A 24,633-nucleotide genomic window follows, 5' to 3' on the forward strand; every position below is an offset into this window, starting at 1 on the left:
TATTTAATTCATTAATTACTTCAGCTATGATATTATTATGCAATTATACTTGATCATGTGTTTTAGTGTGCAAGATTTATATCCCTGGCAGTTGTCTATGGAGTTAGTGATTCAGCTATACATATTTTACCAATGTCAACCCTGTATGGTCGATGTATCCTTATTTTAATATTTTAAAATAAAAATTTTAGTGATTAATAAATTTTAACTCATCTACATCATGTGATTAGACTACTGAGTATGTCTGTGCATTTGGAAGTTTGTGTTGACACGAAAGTGTTAAGTGATTTTGTACGATTTTTAGTTTTTGGGCTTTAAATCTTTTCAGATTTAATTTCTGGTAGCTTTTCCTTAGGTGAATTCCCATTACAAAGAATAACCTATTTTAATTTGGGTCAATTTGAAGCCTAGCTAGTCTAACTGGCTGGGTTCTCTAATCGGCTATTCACTTGAAAAGTGAATAAGTATTGAAAAAGGGAATTCTATTTTCACTTTTTGATTTGGAAATTAGAAATTTTGCACAGTTTTTTATGGAATCCTCTTCTTGAAGGATTATAATTTTGTTCATTCTATGATCTATGAGTAGGGGACTTTTGTGAGATCAGTCTCGTTAGATCTGGCTTGGGGAGACCTTGCTTTACCATCACTTTCAGCAGTTTCGGCGGATTATTTATTTTATTGTGTGGGTTTTGATTTCTACCCCTTTTGTTGTCAGGTAGGGCCTTCTCATTTTATTTTTTCTACTCCATTTTAGCTCCTATTTTTCGTAGTCATTTGTTAGGAAGATGAGAACTAGTGTTCCCCTATGTTTCTATTTGCTGGTTCTACCCGATTGGTCGTGTATGAGCATTTTACCTATTTTTGGGACAGGGGTTTGCAATGTTTCACATTGTTATGCTAGCTATTTTTGCATATAGTGTTTGAACTCAAATATTATTGGATTTTTGGGGTTTTTTCACCCAAAGGCCAAATGGGTTTTAATTTCAAACTTTTCTAATTTTTGGAGTTTTCACCTCATTTTGCATGTCACCTGATTTTCTCAAGTTTTCTTGGCATGAGCTTGATTGTGGACCTAGACGATCCATTTGGATGTCAATCAAACCAATTTTTTATTTTTATATTGCATTGGGATGTGTGCCACATCCATCCTCCTAAGTCTATTTTTGGTTGAGTGACTTTCTACTTTATGTTCTCATCGAGTCCTTGTGTTATGATCTTCATGATAGTGGCACACTGCACACAAGTATGCACACGTACATTTGTTAGGTGACTTGTGAAGCCTTATATTCTATGGTACTTTTAGAAGTTATGATCATTGGGGTTGCATTGGGAATTTGCATGCCTATAGGCACTCATCGTTGGATTAGCATGGGTATTGTAGGGTAGCATATGGAGGGGGCTTCTATCTCTGCAACTTGGTGTGTATTTCCTGAGGGTTGGCATGAAGAAGTTTTAATTAAGTGATAACTAAAGAAAACACATGATTCAAGCTTGGGCTTGTTGATGCTAAGTGACTCTCCATGATGTTAGCCCCTACTTAGTAGCCCATTGAGTGTTTGACTAGGACCTATAGTTTTGCATTGTCTATTGTCTTGGTTTCAATCATCATACTGTCTAGCATGAGTGTTAGCCATGGATGTTGTGTTTTATGTGTGTTTATGGTTGGATCATTATCTCCATCAACATGGTGGGAGTGGGCTTGTTAGTTCCACATGGTTGGCAGGCATAACTACCTTCACCACTGCTAGGGACCAGTGTACAGAGACAATCTATTGTCCTAGTACGACCATTGCTAGATGTTTTCACTTGGCACTTCGGGTTCTAGAGTATGCTTTCTTTTAATTTATGCTTTCATTGGAATGCTTGTATATCATGTTTAGGTGATGTTAGTTACTATTTTATTTCCTTATTATGATGATTACCATATGATAGATGACGTTATCTTCTTTGTAGGATTATCTTATGCTTTACTTCTAGCATGTTAGATTTCCTTATGCTTATGTTGTAACATGTTTTAGTAGTGATGTCCCTATTATGATAGTACTAATGATTTCTCAGTAGCTCGGATGGCTAGGGCCCACAATGATCTTATGATGCTATTATGGTTGGGAGGAACTACATACTTAATTTGGTTGTACTATTCATTGTGATGTTATTTTCATTTATTGTGATCTTATTTCACTACTCTATGATGTTTCCTTCTATACTTTCCTTTCACTATTGTGTATACTTGCTAGAAGGACAAGCATGGTCTTCGTTTGTCAGTAGTGTGTTCGAGTGTTTATGCCTTGAAGTGTATATCTAGTACTTCCTAGTGTGGAGGAACTTTGTAGCTTAGTTTTTCTATCTTTTTACTAGTTTTGGTTGTAGCATGCTGACTTGAGATCTCATGGGAGGATGCAAGATCTTGCATGGTGCTTTGGGTTTCTTCGTGTGGCTTGACACTTTCTCATGCAAAATGCTACACTAGGTTTGGGTGTTTTGGTCATATGGCCAAAAAATTCCTCGTGCCATTGTGCACATCTTCATGTGGAAAGGTATTCCTTCGCATGGCATGTTGCATGAAATTTGCATGAAATTTTGTCAGAGGTAGGTCCTTAGCGAAAAATAGGAGGTGTCTCCATCTATTTTTAGGGATCTATTTTTGGTATTTCTAGTACCCATGGGGTTTCCTTAATTTACCTTGGTTGGCTATATCTTATATTTCTTGTACTATTGTTGATTTTTGGGTTTCTATTCTTGTAGTGTTGTGTCAATTTAGGTAGTCGCATCAAGAGGTTTGTTGGTTATCGGTTTGGTGGTTAAGTCTTCCATTGCGATCTTTGTGATCCATATACGATGTTGTCATATGCACTCATAATCATACATACATACATACATACATATATATATCTTGGCTTTTATTTCATCCCTGCTCCAAGGATCTCCAAGTAGGGCATTACAATAGTAGTATTCCAATTGAAGTTATTTTTGAGAAATGAGTAATTCTTTGCAAAGTTAACAACAGATAAAATTTTCCCAAGTGGGAATGTTCTCTTAGTCTTTGAAATTGTTATGGTTGCCACTTAGCAAAAGAAGCATGATATATATATATATATTATTGAATCAAATTTACAAAAATTGACATAAATTCTCCAATAGGTATGTCATCTTTAACGTATTCCAACCTTGTTGATTCTTTTCCAACTTGTGTTTCTAACTTTATGTACTTATATCTCTTACATTTTACTATCCTCATCATATCAATATCTTCATCTCTCAAAGGAAATTTGTTCAAGTTACCACATCTTTCACAAGTTGCTCTTATGAAATCTATTTCACCTATTACATGATCATTTGGTTTGTCACATAAGATTGATGTTATAAATTGGCTTGATCATTTATGACTTTTTTTTTAGAACCACAACTTTCTTCTATCATCTTTCTAAACCCTTGATAGTAAAAATCAAATTCAACATGATATCAACAACCTCATGTTTCAAAAGATCTATTTATCTTAACAAATAAGGGTTTCAATCTTTCAAACATTATTTGTCCAATCTCTATATCAAGATTTAAATTACGGAATGAGAGATACAATTCATGTTGTGTCACATCCAACCAATGTTTTGTGTGTTTAAGATACTCCTTAGGCCCAATCCTTTTCTCAATGATATCTCGTCTATTTGGTGAAGGATGAGTATTATCAATCCAAAATTGATTGACTAAGTTTTTAATTATTTCCACAATCCTATCAAATCAAGGAACTCTACACATTAGCACCTAGTTTCCTTCTAATGTGATATCATCCAAATTGTTTCTCCTTTTTAGATAATTTAATATTTTCTTTCGACTATACCTAATATGAGATGATAGTGAAGAGATTTGTCTTTTTTCCCATAATTTCTTATTTAAAATAGATGTTAGTATCACTCTTTGTGCAATGGATTTATCATCAAATCTAGATTTTTTCCCAATGGAGTGTAACCCTTTCTTAATACTTTTGACAATATCTTTTTGTAGTTTAGAAGTCTTCCTCTTTTTTACACTTGTATCTACACCCAATACTTTCAATGGCTCTTTTAATTCATCTTTAAGAAGTGAAATTGATAATAGTTGAGTTTTCTCCACTATATTAAGATTCTCAAATTGTGCAATTATTTATTTAGACTTTTTATTCAATTTCTTGTTCATAGTATGTGTAGGTTGACTAGCATATTCTCTCAATTTTTCCACATCCATTTCAATTAAATGATCTATTTTTCTATGATTAATTTTTCTCTTGAAACTTTGAGCTAGATTAACATTCTCATTTGTTGTTTGATCTCAGCCTACAAGAAAAATTAAAATAAAGACTTAAGATAAAACATTTCTTTAGTGTCCACATATGTGTATATACATAACAAATAAACTATTAAATACAATTTTATCTAACCTTCAAATGGTCCTTCTTCGATATTCATTGCTTCATCTTGAATTTCCTCATGTCTAACATTTTCATCATCTACTATTATACATGCATGATATAACAAATAAAATCAAGCAAGTTTGTACTTGGGGATTGGTTTCTAAAATTAAAAATCAAAGATATAAAGTTTGCCTCTACATGGTTAGAAATCTAGAAATAGATTATACATGTGAGAGATGTGTGCATACATACATGTTTGAACTTGGGATGAACCTTCTCCAACCTCAGTAGGTTGTCCTATTTCACAATGTCCTAAATATATTCATAATTTAATACACCATAATTTAAAAACCATAATGTAATAAACCCTAATAGGACTAAATACTCATAATTTAATAAAACCTAATGCTAAATATTCATAATTTAATAAACCCTTAATATTAAGTTAATAGTAACCCTAAGTTTATATTTACCATATTCATAATTGGATAAACCCTAATCCTAACTATATACATACAAAAGGTCTACAATACGATTGCACACTATATGAATGAAATATGCATTGAAAAAATATATTGGACATGTATATACATTGCCTCCTATAATATCCTTCTAAAGTTTTTTGACAATATTCTTCTTCTTGTTCATCAATTCTTCTTTGTGAATATTTACTTTCTCTTTTACCTTTATTGCCCATGTTGCAAATTATTTTTGCAAAATTTGAAACCATAGAAGTTGCAAAATATTTTCTCCCTCCTAATTGAAGTGTGAATTATTTGATTGGATTTGAATGTTATAATTGGAAAAAAAAATATTATTTATATGACAATTTTTATTTGAAAAAAAAAATCCCTAAAGGTCAACACTAGTTTCAATCGAAACTAGAGTCAACCCATTTAACTGCATGGGTTAGGTTTCCTAGTTTCCAAGTGGGAGAAGATTTGCTATGTTTTCATGGCTTCTAGGCTCCATTACCAAGTTTAGATGGAGAACTAAATTCATGTCCTTTTTCATGATTGAAGTACTTTGAATGAACTTTCTAATGACTATGAATTTGCTACATTTTGAAATTTTTAGATATACATTTTTGCATGTGAATTGAATAGAGGTTTTTTATAAAAAACAAACCTATATATTGGACACTAAAGGAAAAATAGTAACTAAGAGAAAAAAAAAAATGAAAAATAGCTACGGTCTTTGTATCTGGGTCCTCTTTCAATAAAAATAAATAAATTTGAAATTTGGTAAACATGTAATAAGTTACATGTGTCAAAAGCCATGTATGTCCAAATTTGTGTTAGGTTAACTTTAAACTCTGATAAAATATGAAATACCAAGGATAAAGACATCAGATCACCTCCATGGTTTTGGTATGAATGTTAATAAACTAAATTCCAAAGAATCGCATTGATAGCTATTGTAGAACAAAAGTTATGTGTGTCAAGAAGAATGTCACTTTTTAAAAATTAGGTTTTTGATAACATAACAAATTTTTTGGGAGAAAAAATAATTCAATCAAATAAATTAAAAATAATAATTTAAAAACATATTTTGATTCTACACAAAAAATCCTAAAAGACTCTAATTTACTTCATCTTCAAATTCCTAACCGTTAAATGACAATTTGCATCTGAAAGTGAAAGTTTTCTTGAAAATTCATAGTTCAATGTTAATTTAGACAAAAAATTGTAACCCATTATTGTGGGTTCACCATTCAAGAACTTCCAAATTTTGATCTTATAACAATCACCATAGAATAAATGAGCATATTATAGGAAGCTCTAACAAGAAAGAAACACCAAGAGTTACTCAGAAGATAGCATAAGAAAAGACAAGTTCTACATGACATCAAAGAAATATTTCTTGATGCATTTGACCTCCCAGCACCTAATGAGGAAAAACCTATTCTTGAGCAACTGGTGAATATAGTTGATTAAGATCAGTGATGCAAACCTAGATACAAATACTAAACTTCTAGAATGTTTTGAGAAAATGTTTTGAACAAAGGTCAATGAAAAGATTTCTAATGCCATTGAACTATGATAGGTTGACTTCGCAACAAAGATGAAGAATTTAAAGGTGTTAGAGAATATATTTCTTCGTTCAAAAAACATTGTGATGTGAATTTATCCACACAAGGAGTTTAGAGGGCCACTAACTAGTTGCAAGAAGACCTACAAACAATGAGTAACATTCTTAAGTTGTCTCCTAGTCAGAGCCAAGCTCATTTTCAAAGAGTGTTATCCACTCAAGGTCATCTAGTTGCATTACATTCACAAGATAAAAATATTCAAGCTACCTTGTTAAGTATTCAATCCAGGACATTGACCCCACACTTTGAGGTGTTGCAGAAGGAACTAGCCTTCACTGAAATATTGATGAAGAAAGATTATCATCTTTCCACTAATGATGGCTTAGTAGACCTTGCTATCAAGCTAGATGTTCAATTTCAATCTCTAGAGATAGCTTGCAATAATTCGGATACAACACTCAAGATTATAATGGAGGTCCATAAAATATTTTTGGACAAACACAGTATTAGTGTACCACCCATGACATAAGTGTCAAAAAAGGGGAATATTGAAAAAGAGGGGATGGAAACCAAAAAAAGAGAGAGAATACGCAAAGGGGGAGTCAATGAAAAAATAGAAGAAGACAACAATTCGACAAATTTACTCAACATGAGTATCAGATTTAGATACAGCAAAGAATAATAAACTTAGGGGGAGTTATGAAGTTTGAGTTATAACTGATAAGTCATTAGTTTTTGCAAAATTTTGACATATTAAAATTTTTTATGCGAGCTAAGTAAAGGATGTAGATTATCTAAGTTATGCTCAAAAGATAAGGTTATATATGCATGAAAAAGTGTTTTTACCACTCATGTTAAGGGGGAAGATTGTTGATCTCATTTTGGTTTTGACATATGAGTGATAATACACCTAAGTCATTACTTCAAACTACTTAGTGCATGCCAAGAAAGTAGTGTATACCAAGCATAAGATGTCAGATTATGCATATCAAGAAAAATCTATAGTATGTGTTGAGTAGGTCAGTATGTGTCAAGTACTAGTATGTGCCAAGAAGATAGTAAGTGTTGAGTCACTCCAATGATGAGAAAGCTAATAGATTCCAAGTGAGCAATGGATGTTGAGTCATTTAGAGGACAAGTTTACAACATTGAAGACATAGTGGATGCCAAGCATAAGAGGTTTCAAGTGTTGAGTAAACAATTTTTGACATAGTTGTTTGTAATGGAACAAACTCCTATATAAACCATTTTTGGGCTGACTTAAGGATTGTTTTATGATTCTAGAAGATAAGAATGGATCTACATTGAGAATCTTTATGCAATACATGCAACCAATTAGATAAAGGGATGAATTAAGCAAAAAAATGGGTTAATCATAGTTTTTGATTCCTACCTAACCTTAGGTCACCTAAGTCTTCTTAAAGAGGGTAAACACTAAAAGATTTCATGAGTGAAAAGATGGGTTTGCATGCACAAACAGAGTATTCATGGTGACTAAGGACATGTGAAAGAATTGAATTGTAGAAATAGTTAGAGAGAACAAAGGAAAGTAGAGAAATGACAAAATTGATACATCTAATAAGGAGGATCAAGTATACATCAGAAAAAGTAGATATGATATCTAGTAGAGAGGTGCGAACTGAAAGATCAAGGCTAAAACATTCTAATAGGTGAATCAGTAATAATATCTTAATCGAGTAGTCCTAGCAAGCTTTTGTAAATCCTTTAACAGGGTGCTTACTTTATTGTAAGTTGAAGTCCTTTAACTAGGCACACTTTTAGTAGGGTGTCGAAATCCTTAACAAGGTGAGACCTTACAATATTTGTAAGCCTTTAACAGGGTAGACCGTTCACAAGGTAGATCTTTTGGAAATATAAGAGGAGTAACGGAGAGGGGAGAGGTGAATTAATTACCACAAAAATAAATCTTAGATCCCTTAGATGTCAGTAAAAAATAAATTTTGAAAACTAAACTCTACTAATGCTCAAAAAACAAATAGAAAAATGTTGTAACTTGGTAAACACTAAAATTGCTCAGCAAACACTCAACATGCAAATCTTAAGATGTTATCTAAGATTACTTATTACTTTAACTTAGTTGCAAGCACATAAAAAAATAGCATGAACATGCATTTGACACCAAGATTTAATGTGGAAACCCAATTTGCAAAAAACCACCAATTGCAACTAGTTACTAATTTTCACTCTTCCGAAGTGAGCCCTATTAGGAGCCAACCCTATTAAACATTACAAACCACACTATTAGGTGTGACTCTATTAGAGGATTTAATCACTCTATTAGGAGTGGTCTTGTTAGAGGTATCTAGATAATTTAATATAACTATCACCTTGTTAGAGGATTTACAAATAGCTATTAAGCCAACTCTATTAAGAGATTTAGATCACTACTACAATGGTTAGAGAGTAACAATGAGATGACCTGATTTCTGATGCAACTAAATTGCTGATTATAGATCTCAATTCTAATTTGTATACTTGATCCTTCTTGATCAAATGTACTTTTTAGCTCGATAAGGATATTCTACTTATCCTTCTAATTTTCTCCTCTTTGCATCATTAAATCTTCAATTATCTTCCATATCCTTACACTTCAATTCTCACACTCTAAGCCTCAACTTGACCTTATACTTATATATTTCATATTGTCAAGTCAGCTTGAATAGAACTTAGAAAAATTAATACTCATCTTCTTAGTCGGCTAGAACCAATAAATAATTCAATTGAGCTCAATATACAAAAACAAGAAAATCCTTCATTAGCAAACCAAACTTGGTAGACACTAACTCAGAAATAATTTTCTTGTTTTAACCAAGTGAACTCGGTTAACACTGCATACTTGCTAAGTTCCTTTGGTAACTAAGTGAGCTTGGTTAGCACTGGTTCCATCCAACATTTCCTTCATTAATTAAGTGAGCTCCATTAACACTCATCTTCTACAAACTTTCCTTTGTCTCCCAAGTGAACTCAATAGACATTGTCTTCTAAACTAGACAAACTCTAGAATGCTCGGTAGACATAGAAAACTATCTTCAATGCTTAAGTGAGCTCAACATGCACTGACTAGAAATGATATGACATTTTGTCTAACTTCAAAGATAATACAAAATTAATCAATTGCTCCAATAATCTCCCTCCTTGACATTGATAGAAACACAACATGTCATAATGTAATGAAATTTTGGAATAAGGTAAGGAACATATCCTTAGTTTCATTCTAATTCTCATCCATGAGAGCTCCCTCTATTAGTGTGAACTCTTTCTGCCTTCATTTTTTCCATTTGTCAAAAGTTTTTTGTTTGCTAGAAGTTCTGCCAAGTTCATTCTCCCTCTTTAACAATTCTTTCTATGATAGAAAACTTCTCCCTCTTTTCAAAAAAAATTCTATGAGATATGACAGTAAACTTCTCCCTCTTTGACATCATATGCCAAAGACAATATTTACTGAATATAATTGTACCTCATGTACTAATTCATTTTCAATATGCCCTTGTCAATATTGCACCAACTGATTGATCTTTAACATACTCTAATTAATGCATCACTAAACTTCATTTAGTGAGCTTCAAATAGGGGAATGACCCCTATCTTACCACTTAGATACAAAAATGCATCCTTAGGTAATGGCTTGGTGAATATGCCAACAATTTATTCTTTTTTATTAACATATTCCAATCTAACTTCTTTATCTTGCACCAATTTTCTTTAAAAATGATATTTTATAGAAATGTGCTTTTTTTTTGTATGCATTACTAGATTCTTTGATATATTGAGTGTACTTGTGTTATCAAAGTATATGACTATTAGATCCTTGATCTGTATCTTCATACCTATCAATAGTTGTTTGAACCAAATAGTATTAGAATAATTTACTACTGCTACCACATATTCTTGTTTTTTTGTGGACTAAGAGATACAATTTTGTTTCTTTCTTGTCCAAGACACTATTCTTTTACCAAGAAAGAATGCTCCACCACTAGTGTTTTTTCTAACATCAATACTTTCTACCCAATCAACATTAGTAAATACTTTTAAGTCCAAATTGCCTCCTAATTTATACCATAAACCATATTCTTTACTACCTTTCAAATATCTCATTATTCTTTTTACTGTTATCATGTAATTTTCTTTGGGATTTGCTAAGAATCTTGCCACCATACCTGTTGCTAATGCAATATCAGACCTTGTATGTACTACACACTACAATTTTCCAATCATTGATCTATATGTGGTTTGATCTACTACCTTGGAATCATCATTTTTAGAAATCTTGTGTCTAGTAGACATAGGGGTTCCAACTGGTCTTGAGTCTTCCATTCCAAATTTCTTTAGTATCTCCTTGATATATTTAGATTGAGTAATGTAGATACCATCTTTCTTCTATTGAATCTATAATCCAACAAAGAATTTCATCTCTCTAAACATAGATATTTCAAATTCTTTACCCATTTCTTTTGAAAAAGCCTTGTACAAGTCATCATTTCCTATGAATAAAGTGTCATCAAAAAATATTTCCACCAACATAATCTTCTTACCTAGTCCTTCTTTGATATGTAGACTACTATTATCATTTTTTCTTTGAAAACCAATCTATACCAAATAGTTATGAAGTTCTTCATACCAAGCTCTGGAAGCTTGCTTGACACTATATAATTCCTTGTGTAATTTGAAAACTATGTCTCTATTGCTAGGATTTGCAAACCCTTCAAGTTGTTCAATGTAGACTTCCTCATGAAGAATACCATTCAATAATGTAGATTTTACATCCATATGATAAACTTTAAAATCTCTGTGAGCTGCATATGCTAGTAAAGTCCTAACACCTTCTAATCTTGCAATAGGAGCAATAGTTTCACCATAATCAATACCTTCTTCTTGAGAATAGCCTTTACATACTAATCTTTTTTTGTTTCTATAAATTTTTCCATCTTCATTTAGCTTATTCTTGAGCATGCACTTTGTGCCAATTACATTTTTATCCTTGGTTCTAGGAACAAGAGTCCAAGTTTTGTTCTTCTTTATTTGTTCTATTTCTTCATTCATTGCTTCAATCTAAATTTCATTTTCTAAAGAATCTTTAACATGTATAGGTTCAAATTCAACAAGAAAACATGTACCTTTTAATTTTCTTCTTGTCATTGTTCCATCTGACTTGTCTCTAATGATCTAATCAAGTGCATGATACCTTCTGACATATCTTGCTAACACGGGTTCTTTGGATTTAGAATGAGTTTCATTGATTTTATTATGAATTTCTATATCAATCTTGGCTCCCATTATCTATGACTCAGGTCCATCAGACTCAATTTGCTCTTGAAGTAGCTTAATAGCTTCTGACTATGTCTCGACTCCTTCAGACTGTGACTTAGGTTGCACTGTCTACAACTCGGTAGCTATTGGAGATTTTGGGGACTTGGGAGGTGAATCCTCCTTTCTCTTAGATAAATTTGGCAGTGTATTAGGTTCATAGTAAATGAATCTTTTGTAATATTCAGGCTCTTTTCTGCTATCTTCTTCACTCTTTTCTGCAAACTCATCAATTCTCACATGTGCACTTTCTATGATTTTATGAGTACATAATTTCAAACATTTGTATGCTTTACTTCTACAAGAGTCTCCTAGAAATATGCATTCATCACCTTTGACATCAAATTTTCCTTTTCTAGATTCTTTGAAGACATAACATTTGCTACCAAATACTTTCAAGTAACTTACATTAGGTTTTTAGCCATACCATAGTTCATACGGAGTTTGGTTTGAGTCTTTCTTTAGCTATACTATGTTCAAGGTATGAACTATGAACTATAGTTTTGATAGCTTCCTTCTAGTATTTGATTGCAACATTCTTTTCTATCATCAATGTTCTTGCACAATCCATGATGGATCTGTTTCTTCTTTCAGTTATTTCATTTTGTTCGTGTACTAGGGGCTAATAATTGTATTTTAATACCTTTTTCAATTTAGAATTCATTGGAGATGAATTCACCAACTCTATCAAATCTCAAACATTTCAACTTCTTTCTAGTTTCTTTTTCTACTCTTGCTAGATACCACTTGAATTTTTGAAAAGCTTTTGATTTTTATCTCAAATACATCACAGTCATCATTCTAGAATAATCATCAACAAAAAGAATGAAAAAAAATTCTCCACCATAAATTTTTATTGCAATAGCTCCACATAAGTCTATACACACAAGCTCTAAGACTTCTTTAGAATGATAGTTTTTTCTTTTGAAACTAGTCTTTCCTATCTTACCAATCTGGCAATTTTTGCATAGACCCACATTAAGTTTCCTCAAACTAGGAATACCTCTTAATCTTTTTTGTTTTCTTATCTTAACCAAATTATCATAGTTTACATGACATAATCTCTTGTGCGACAACTAACTTTCTTCTACTTGAGAAATAAAAAATGAACTTTCACGAAGATCTAGATAGAATAGATTACCTTTTGTTTGTTTGCTAGATCCATCTAGATTTCCTTTTCCATCTAGTAATATGTTCTTCCCATTCATAAATTATACCTTGAATCCAATGTTATTCAACTGTGCCACACTCAGTAAATTATGTTTTAGTACTTCAACCCAATAAGCATTTTCACATACAAGTTCATTGGTCAAAGAAATACATCCTTTTCCTTTTATGCAACAAGGTTCATTATTTCCAAATATTACACTACCACCATCATAATATTCCATGTGTTCAAACTTTATTTTGTCTCTAGTAATATGATGTGAGCAGCCACTATCAATAGTTCATGTATCATTTTTTCTAACATGAGAGATAAGTGTCATCTCTTCTCTTTCATCATTAGATTTATCTTTTACAACAATATATACCATTTCATCTCCACTATTATTAGAATCTTTAGCCATAAAACAATATTTCTTACCTTTACCCTTGTGGTCCTTATAGTTCTTGAATTTCTTCTTGCCTTTGTACCTTTTACTTTACTTTTCATCCTTGTTTTCTCTATTTGGGCACCTAGAAGCAATACGACCAACTTCTTCACAAGAGAAATAGATTAGAGGAATCTCACCTTTGTACTTTCCTCTACCTTTGGAATATTTGTTTGCAAGTAGGGCTTCAACAACTTTACTGATCATTGTTAGAACTATCTTTAGTTTCTTCTTCAGTTCCTAATTGATTTGTCTTTGATTTCTTGCTCTTTTCCCTAATTAAGAGTTTGGCTTCAAATGCATACTCAATACTTTTGGAACTAGGAATATAGTTATCATAGTTATCCAAATCAAAGGATGTTAACCTTTCAACTAAAACATCCAAATTTATTTTTTCATTTGGATCACATCTCATTTCTTGAATATCTAATACACTAATTGCATAAATAAGAAGAAGAGTTCTAAGTACCTTGCTTACAATTATTTTGTCATCAATGTGTCCTCAAGATGCTTTGAATGCAATCACACTTGCTTTGATTCTTTCCACATATTTTGCAATGTTTTTTATCTTCTCTCATTTTCATTTGATCAAATTGTCCTTTGAGACTTTCTTCTTTGGCTCTTCTTACATTGTCATCTCCTCCATAGATATCTTTTAGTTTGGTCCACATTGTGTGAGCTGTTTTGTAGTCTTTTACTTCATCAGATTTAGCATAACTAAAAGTACATGCAACATCAATCATCATGATGTTATGATTTTTCTTTTCGGAAATATCTTCAACTGATAATGTTTTAGTAGGAGTTTTTAATTCAGCATCAAGATACTTACAACCTAAATCACTGATGGTTGCTAGATGTAATCTCACGATTCCTTGTCATGTTACAAAATTGTCACTGTTCACTTTTGAATCTCTCTTCTGTAAGACATCATAATCTTTAGCTTAGGTCCTTGAAACCTTCTCTACAAGTACCAAAATATCTGATGCCAATTGTTGGAAATATAATGAGAGTAATTGAGAGGGGAGGGGTGAATTAGTTACCACTAAAATAAATCTTAGATCCCTTAGATGTCAGTACAAAATCAATTCTAAAAACTAAAATTTGCTGATGCTTGACAAACACATAGAAAAATGTTGTAACCTGGTAAACACTAAAATTGCTTGGCAAATACTCAACATGTAAATCTTAAGATGTTATCTAAGATTACTTATTACTTTAACTTAGTTGGAAGCATATAAGAAAAATAGCATGAACACATTTGACACCAAGATTTAACGAGGAAACCGAATTTGGAAAAAACCACCAATTGCAATTAGTTACTGATTTTCACTCTTCTGAAGTGAGCATTGTTAGGAGCCAAACCTGTTAAAGGTTACAAAATAAACTATTAAGTGTGACCCTATTACGAGTGGCCTTGTTAGAGGTCTTTAGAAAATTCAATAGAACTATCACCTTGTTAGAGGATTTACAAATAGTTGTGAAGCCAACTCTATTAAAAGATTTAGATCACTGCTACAATGGTTAAAGAGTAATAATGAGATGACCTAATTTCTGATGCAATTGAATTACTGATTATAGATTTCAATTATGGCTTGTATACTTGATCCTTCTTAATTTAATGTATCTTTTTAGCTCCAAAAGGATATTTTGCTTATCCTTCTAATTCACTTCCTCTTGGCATCATTAAATCTTCAACTATCTTCCATATGTTTACAGTTCACTTCTCACACTATAGGCCTCAACTTGACCTTATATTTATATCTTTCATATTGTCAAGTCAGCTCAAATACAAGTTAGAATAATTAGTATTCATCTTCTCAGTTGGCTAGAACCAACAAATAATTAAATTGAGCTCAATATGCCAAAATAGGAAAATTCTTTGTTAGCTGACCCAGCTCAGTAGACACTAACTTAGAAATGATTTTCTTGTTTTAACCAAGTGAACTTGGTTAACACTACATACTTGCTAAGTTCCTTTGGTAACCAAGTGAGCTTAATTTGTAGTGGTTCCATCCAAAATTTCCTTCATTAACCAAGTGAGCTCAATTAACACTCATCTTCTACAAACATTCCTTTGTCTCCTTAGTGAACTCAGTAGACACTATCTTTTGAACTATGCAAACTTTGGAATGCTTAGTAGACACAACAAACTATCTTCAATGTCCAAGTGATCTCGGCATGTATTGACTAGAAATGATATGACATTTTGTGTAACATCAAAGAAAATATACAATTAATCAATTGTTCCAACAAGATCATTGTTTATGATCAAACTTATTGTAATCTTAAATGGTTACACTTTACAACTATAGCAGTGAAGATTTGTGGGTGTCATCCCCACCCCCATTTAACATTTTCATTGGAGGGTTTCTAGGTAACTAGATATCTTGTGTCATATGTGTTAATTGTTTCATGCTATGGATAAATATGTTCAGGTTGGTATTTTAGTTTTCATTCAAATTATAAGACGGATGTATGGTGAATGTTTTAATGGTTAGATTTTTGAAGTACTGATTCACCACCCCCCCACCCCCCCCACTCTAAAAGTTTACTTTCCCTATTAATATTTCTAGCAAAAAAACTTGCATAGACACCCTAAACAATGAATAGATGGAAAATAAAGATATATATATAAGTCAAGAATTTCGACATAAACATGAATCTATACTAGTTTCCTCAACAACACTACTTAACAATGAAAGAACAAATAGTTAGTTCAAAATATAGTTGCCAAATTTATATAAAATTGGTCACCTATAGAACAAAACAAGCATCAACAAGAATAGTAGAAACCTCTCTAGAATATTAGAAATAGGGCATGACAATTCCACTCACATTGTATAATTAAGTAGAAAAATAAGGCAACACACATAATAAAATACAATCTTTCCATATCTATGATGCATCATTAGAATTGTGATCAAGTCTTTGTTTTTATTACTATTAAGTGCATCCTATACTTTTGAGTACTTGTTTTTTATAGGTAAAAGGTCATGAATGCCAAGATTGTGTTTAGATTTAAAATACCATCTTAATTGGACAGCAAAGATCAGAGATGAATAGGTATCCCTGGTATACCACTTACATAAATACCTCAGTATTATTAAACAAATTTTAGCACATATTTTTTATTTTCAAATTTATAACTTTTTTCTTGATACTTTCTTGTGAATATAACCTAAAAGTTAAACTTGGTTATGATTAAGTTATTAGAATGAGAAGTACTATGCTTTGTAATCAAAGTAAAACTTATCTCCTATCAACTTTAATTTTAAAATATATTAGTCTCTAATGAAAAACTTTCAAATAACAAAAAATATGTCACTTATTAACATTAAACTTCTATGATATTAGCTACATTTAACATGTTTATTTTGGCAATAAGATTTTTAGACCAATTCCACTTCAATAATAAGTGTCTAAATTGTACTTATCATATTAGCTTGTCTTATTAGAATCTCTTCTCTATCTGCTCCTTTGATAGTGAGATTATGTAGCTCTGTATCACCTTCCCTATAAATATGTTAGATGATTATTTATTTGAATGGATCAATGATGACAAGGGCATATTCAAGTTTAGATTAGGGGTCCATTTTGGGGTGTCATTTTTTCTTATCACATTTAGGATAATTTGCAAATACCATTCGATACCTAATTTGTTAACACATGCTCTACTTAGAGTTAAACCTTCTATTGGTGCCTCTAATTCAAATAAGTTATTAGACATTACTCCTAAGGGCCTGACACATTTAGTTAGACATGAACTATTATCTAAAAAAATCATACATCCTAAGCTTGTTGGTCCTAGATTACCTCTAGAGGCCCCATCAAATTAAACTTTGCCCAACTTGTAGGAAGACGATCCCATTTACTTTGTTTTTTCTAGCGATCTTGTTGGATTTTGTGTATATCATTGGTGGATCAATTAATTCAAATAAGTTTTTATGTATATCTGCATCCCAGTCTAAAAATGAACCTTCCTCCTTATATGAGTTTATAAGACTATTATTAGCCACATCAATAATACAAGCCTCCAATTTTATTAAAAAGGGAATGTTAGATCCATCTTTTCATTGCAGAGAATTCTTCTCTTCCTTTCTTTCCATTATTTTTATACGAGTATGGAGGGGGATATTTCACATAAATTGATACAAACCTTAGAATAATATTGTTTCAACCAACTTTGGATAACAATTTAGTAGATTATCAGGGAATGCAGTTTTCCAATTTAATTTCTTACATAACCAATACCAAAACTTCTTAGAAAAGGGATAGTCATATAGAAAGTGTTTAGATGTTTCAAATTGTTTCTTGCAAAGTGGGCATTTGATGGTCCTTCAAAACCCATCTTGGTAAACCTATCTTCTACTAGAATGATGTTTTAAAGGGAAACCGAAAGAAAGATACCTACTTTAAGAAGAGATGCTAGATACCAACTTAGATTTAGAGCAATGTCAATCTTATCCCATTGTTGAGAATTTATTATCTTTACATATCTGAGTTTGACTTTGTAATTTCTATCTTTTGAGGGTTACCAAATCAATTCATCTTTTCTATGTTTATTATATTTCTATCTAGTTTTAAAAATTTGTTTTAAAATGTACTTTTTCTTTGATTAAAGTGGAGTTTCATCTAGGTCTTTCCATTGACATCCAAGCCATACTGATTATTGTTCATTTTAAATTCATAATCACTCACATTCTTACATGATAGATATTTTTTAAAAAAAATGTTTATATGTAGATTTAAACTATTTGGAGAAGGAATTTCATCCCATGAATATTCCCAAAATAAAGCATCCTCCCTGAAAACAATATCAAAAGTTAAGTTATTATCTATCAATGAGAGATAGTTCAACATAAACTTCCAAATTATTGAACCCTTTGGAGGATTTTTAGCTCTCAATAGAGATACACATTTTTTTAAAATAATTATGATTTAAATTTTTTGATCATTTACTATTATGTTATTTAAACATGTTCTCTAAATTAGTTTTTCCCCTAGTGCCTTAGTTTGTAAACTTGAATATTTTATGCCTAGGCCTCCAAATTATTTAGCTCTACATATATTTCCCCATTTTATGAAAACTATTTTTTTCATAACTTCAGTACCTTTCCAAAAGAATTTTTTTAATTTTTTATTCTAATTTTCTTTTTACACCTTTGGGTAAGGAAATACATGACATCTGAAATATGGGGATAGTCAAAAGTATTCCTTGTACCCTAGTCAGTCTACTACCTTTAGTTAACCATTTTCCTTTTGAACTTCCCTAAATTTTATCCAAATTCTATAAAATCCAATCCCAAGGTTTACTTTCTCTAATACATTTTTCAAGTTGAATGCCATGGTATTTACACGGAAAACTTCCTCTTTTTAATTGCATTATTCTACTAATTTCTCTCTCCATTTTCTCCCTAGTATTTTAATAAGGAAAACCTTTAATTTTTTAGCATTTACTTTTTAACCTAATGTTTCCATATAATTAATTATAATTTTCCTAAAGTTTTGTGTTCTTCCAATGTGGTTTCTCCTAGTTGAATTGTATCATCTCAAAATTATTGGTGAGTTAATTTAGGGGCTTCTTCAACTCCTATGATACCTCTAATTTCCCTCTTAGTTTGAGCCTTTATTATATAGTTTTTTTCCAAAAGATTCTATCATAATAATGAAGAAAAAAAAGGTGATATAGGAACCCCTTCTCTTATTCCTCTATCTATATGCTTTAAAAACCTTTAGGGGTTGTATTTATGAGAAGGGAAATTTTCACTGTTGAAATATAGTTATATATTATGTTGATCCATTAAGGGGAGAATCCAAAAGCTTTGAGTGTTTTACATAAGAATATCCAATCCACTTTATTTTAGGCTTTTCGAATATCTAACTTTAATAATATACAAGATTCGTTATTAAGTTGTACAAAATGAATTAATTCTTAGATTATGATAATTCCATTATGAATTCATCTATTAGGAACATAACTAGTCTATCCCTCTTAAATAAGCTTTGGTAGTATTTTTTTAAGTCTTTTAGCTAATGGTTTTGAGAGTATTTTGTAGATTGTTTTGTATAAGGCTATGGGCCTAAAATCTCATGGATCCATATATTCAATTTTCTTTGGAATTAAATCTAAGAATGTATTTTTTGTTTCAATTAGAAGGGACCTAGAATTCCTAGTTTCCTCAATAGCCTTCTAAAAGTCATCTCGTGAAATATCCCAACATTTTTGAAAGAAAAAAGATTGAAAGCCATTGGGGCCTAGATATTTATTAGAGTAAAGTTAAAAAATTGCATCTTTAATTTATTCTTTGGTAAATTTCTTATTTAGGCTTTTATTATCTTTTGGACTTATTAATTTTGGAATAGATCCTACCATTTTATTACGAACTGTCAAATTTTATGACTCAAAACTATGAGGGATATTTGTATAATAATTCAGAAAGGTTTTTTCTATCTCACTCTTATTTTTAATTATCCTTGCTAAATTATTCTTGATTTTTGTTATTCTATTAAAATTTCTCCTATTAATAGTAATATTATGTTTTTTTTTGTATTTCTATCACCTTCAAAATACCATGTTTCTCTTGATTAGTATTTCAAGAGTATTTCTTCTTTTCCTAGGCTATTTTCCTATTTAGCTGGAAGTTCTTTTTCTTTGATATAATTTTCATTATTTATTCCTGTTGAATACTTTCTTTGTTTAAGTTTTTCAATTCTTCTTCATTCTCTATTTTTTCTTTAAATATGTTATCAAAATGATGTTTATTCTATCTATTTATTTTTTCTTTTAATGAATTCATTTTGGATATAAAATAAAACATCCTTGAACCTTGAAATTTATTGTGATATTTCTATCAGGATTTAACTGTGTGAATCTCCTACTTATCACTTGAAATTTATCTTCACGCCACCATTGATATATATTATTAATATTGTTTTTAATATCTAGAAACCATATTTTTTCACACTTAAAAGGATTTCTTGATAGTATTTATGATTCACCTATTTCTAGTCTAACTGGAAAGTGATTAGATCTTGCATTAGGGAGAATGATTGTGTTGAAAGAATGATTAAAAGATATAAAATTTTATTTAGACATAAACTTGTCCAATCTTTCTATAATATTAAAGAAGTCTACTTGTCTATTATTCCATATCAAGACCCCATTAGATATTGAAATGTCAATAAGATTATCTTTTCTGAATCATGCTTTGAAATCTAACATAATTTGATAAAGGGTAATTGGTCCACTTTTGTTTTCTCCCAAATACGAAGTTTTAATAAAATCTCCCCTAATGAAAATATTTTATTTTTTATTTATCTCTAAACAATTGCTAATCTAATTCCAAATTTCTTTCTTATTCATTACTTATGTTGTCCCATATACATTAATAAGTAGAAATTGAGTTACACTTTTGAAGCTTTTAACTCTTCCCCAATCCAATTATTATTGGCTACACATGGAGTGAATTGGGTCCCAAAAAATACCAATCCAACCTAAAGCCCTTCATGAATCAACTATTTATATTTTCAAGAATCTAGTTTTCTTCTAAAGTTTTCTCCTTTTTTCTACTTTTTTTAATTCTGTATATCATTCAAATAATGTACAATTGTGTTTGAATAACCACTTTTTGTTATGTGAATTTACACCCCTAACATTTCATGTTGCTAGCTTCATGGCTTTGTGGGAAGACATTTTCCCTTCTATGCATTCATTAGAACATTAGTCATTTTTTGGTTGCTAGCCTACTATGTGGCTACTCCATGTTCAACTAAGAATGTCTTTCCCCTTTTTCTACTTTTTTTCCCACATATTGGATGTTCTAAACCTAGTAAGTTTCCTAATATACCTAGATTGTCTAGATTTCTAGTAGCAATATGCATACTTGCAACAGTAGATTCATCTTCCATTTTATTTAAATATTCTTATTCTAATTCTTTCATAATTTTGTTGCTAAACCCTCTACCATCCTCACTCATTTCTCTACCTATTAGTTTTTTTAATTGAAAAATTTAACCTTTTATTTTATTTATATTTTTCTTAAATTCTTCTAATTCTTGGATCGTAAACTCTTCCCAATTTCATAAATTTCCTACTTTTTTCCTATGTAGAATATCCAAGTCCAATTTATCTAGTATATCTTTTTGATTTAGGAATTCAGATTTGCTTAGAAATTTCTCACCTCAATGAGAATATATCTACAATCATCTTCTATTTTTTAGCTACTTTTTCTCAAGACAATGAATTATATTTCATTTCCTTTTATTTTACATTATTATATGGGTAAAAGTACAAACATGTGTCACCCTTTTACAAAGGAAAAGGCTAACATCAAAAAAGGTGTTAAACTTCAACAATGTAAAAGTCATATTTCTGTTTTGAATTTTAAATGGTGTAAACTAATGAAATGTGTATAAAAGGGTAAATTTTATGTATGTTATTCTTTAAAAAAAAAAAATTTAAAAAATAGTATATTTTTATAATTTTCAATGACCTTTTTTAATAGTGTTAAAAATTGAGCAAATTAGGGGTTATAGTTCCCACCATAGAATTAACTACAAATAAATGTATTTTCATCTAAATTTATAGTATGTTGTTGATGACATATGTATCTAGAATGATTAAAAAGAATTTTTTAGAAATTTTATATATATTTTGTCGATTATAGCTATTTAAAGTTGAACTTTTCATAATTTAATGATTTTTCATTCCCACCATATTTTCGCTGGTAAATCTATGTTAACCATTAAAAATGTTATATATTATCAAAGATGACTCTCTCCTCTATAACAATTCATCATTTTCAAAAAAAATTGTTATCATCTACTAATTTTTATATTTTTTTGAATGTCCATCATCTTCAATGTTGAAATACCTACTTTCATTATTTTGCAATTATTGTAATCGATATTGTGTCACCTATTAAAAAAACTTATATTGGCTTATTTCTGACTACAAGTTCTATCTAGTGGTATCTTTTAGTTTTTCTAAAACCCTAATTCTAATGATGAAATTGGTCTTTAAAGTGTTAGATTCTTCATAATTGCAAAAAATAAGAAAGAAAGCGCCACATCAGATGACATGTAGATAGTTTCGGTGAGGTCCAATTTGACCAAATTGAATCTATCCAGATCAGATCTGACCAGATTTGTATGACCCAAAAGTCATCCGCACAAGGTCACATGCGCGAGTACGAGCTTAAAATATTTATCCGCTTCAAACAATAAAATAGGTTTTTTTATTTTAAGGTAAAGTTTTATTTTTTAATTATTACATTTAATTCAATAAAATAGGTTTTTTAATATAATGGTAAATTATTATTTTTAATTGTTATATTTAATTCACTAAAATAGGATTTTTATTTTAAAGGTAAAGTTTGATTTTTTAAATTATTATATTTAATTTATATTTGCATTTGTAGTAGTAAAAATGTAAAATTTTACATAAATTTATTTTGAAGAAATATTTAGAAATTAGATTTTTAAAGTTATTTTCGTATTGAATTGATTAATTAAATTTATTTAACATTAATTAATTAATTTGATTTAAATAAATCATTAGAATGAATTTAGATATTTTAAAATATTATGAAAAGTATTAAAATTATAAAATAGTTAAATTATTAAATTTATTTAATATATTTAATAAATTGTTTAATCTAAATTTAGCAATGCTTTAATGCAACTACTTGTCTTAAGAGTTTGTACTGTTACAAAGAGTCAAATATAATAGGATTCTAAAGTTGAAATTTTTTCCTAAATTGTCTATGATCTACTTGTATATATGTAACTGAATTTGGAAGTCTTTTGTATGCAAGTGATATCAAGCTCTCTATTCAAGTTTTTGTGTAATAGGGAATAAAGCAAAAAGGGTAAAAAGATACGATCGAGTCAAAGATGACCAGAAGAAAGGATGGACAAAATATAATATAGATTCACCAATTGAACATCCATTGATGAAAGTTGAAGAAGATCTTGTTGAAGTTCTAGGAAGTAGTAGGACATTTGGAAAATACGGTTTACCATTGGAAAATTTGGTGGAGATGGTTGAAGACTCGTTTTAGAGAAATTGAATCATCTAAACACATGATGCCTGAAAGTAAAATTAATTTACATCTAAAAAATATGTGAGAGGAATCTTTTGAAAATAAATCTCTGATTTGTAAAGTACAATTATTTGTCAAATTATTTAGGAAAATTGAAATGAGTCCTATCCTAGAGTTTTTAGGTGTAAGCAATAAGAAAAGCTCAGAAGATAATGTGAAGGAAATTATTGTTCAAAATTTGAGAGATGAATTAAATGCTATTTATAACAGAAGTCAAGTAGCTGATTTAAGTGCTACACAAAGAGCATTGATGACTATGATTACCAAAAGGACTTGTCACAAAGAAACCAAGTTCGGGAAATTTATGAAATGCTCAATCTATCTAGAAGAATTATTCAAAGCTACATGAAAGGAGAAATTTGTTTTGATGAACATTGAAAAGAATTGGGTTAATATTTGTCAACTTCCTAAAGGATAGAATTTATGAAAATGTTAGAAGACAAGTTGTTGAATATTGGACCAGCTAGTCGCGCGTTTCTTCAAATAGAAGAGACACTATATAGATCAAAGATGAAGAGATAGGTATGAAAATAACACATCCAAAACACTTTGTAGACACAAAACAAAGTGAATTATTTGAAGCTTTCAAGAAAGAATTATCAAATGTGAAAATTTTCCAAAGAATGTTTGAGAGGTTGCGCCCATGTTTTGTATGCATAAATAAGGTACATGGAACTTGTTGCCAAAATCATGTTGAGTTTCATCTTTATTTGAAACCTTTTAGAAAAGCTATGGAAACACTTAAGCCAGATGTGATAATTCCTAGAAGAAAAACACAATTTTTCAAGTCTTTGTTATGTGATAATGCTGAGTAGTCACATGAATTCAATGTACAATGCATAAAAAATGCATGCACAAATTGTGGAGAGTTACAAAATTTCCATATGAAATGGACAATATTGATGTTTCAGCACCAGTTGTGTGGAATATATTTGAGTGTGAGATATATCAAATAAGGAATGGAGAAGAATTAAGAAAAAAATCTTTGAAGGAGAGAAATTTGCCATATGTTGAGTTTATAGATAAATTCAGAACTATGATTTATCCACACATCCAGCATTATCATTATGCAAGATGGCAAGCGAAATAGTTTTGACATTCAAAAAATTATTTTCTAGTTGGATGTATTCTATCCATTATTGACTTCTCTGAAAACTATACCTTTTCCCCTCAATCTGAAATTCAAGCTAAATA

Source organism: Cupressus sempervirens, chromosome 4, assembly GCF_028749045.1.
Source record: "Cupressus sempervirens isolate cs-2001-9-10 chromosome 4, ASM2874904v1, whole genome shotgun sequence".
In the NCBI taxonomy this organism is placed as follows: Eukaryota; Viridiplantae; Streptophyta; class Pinopsida; order Cupressales; family Cupressaceae; genus Cupressus; species Cupressus sempervirens.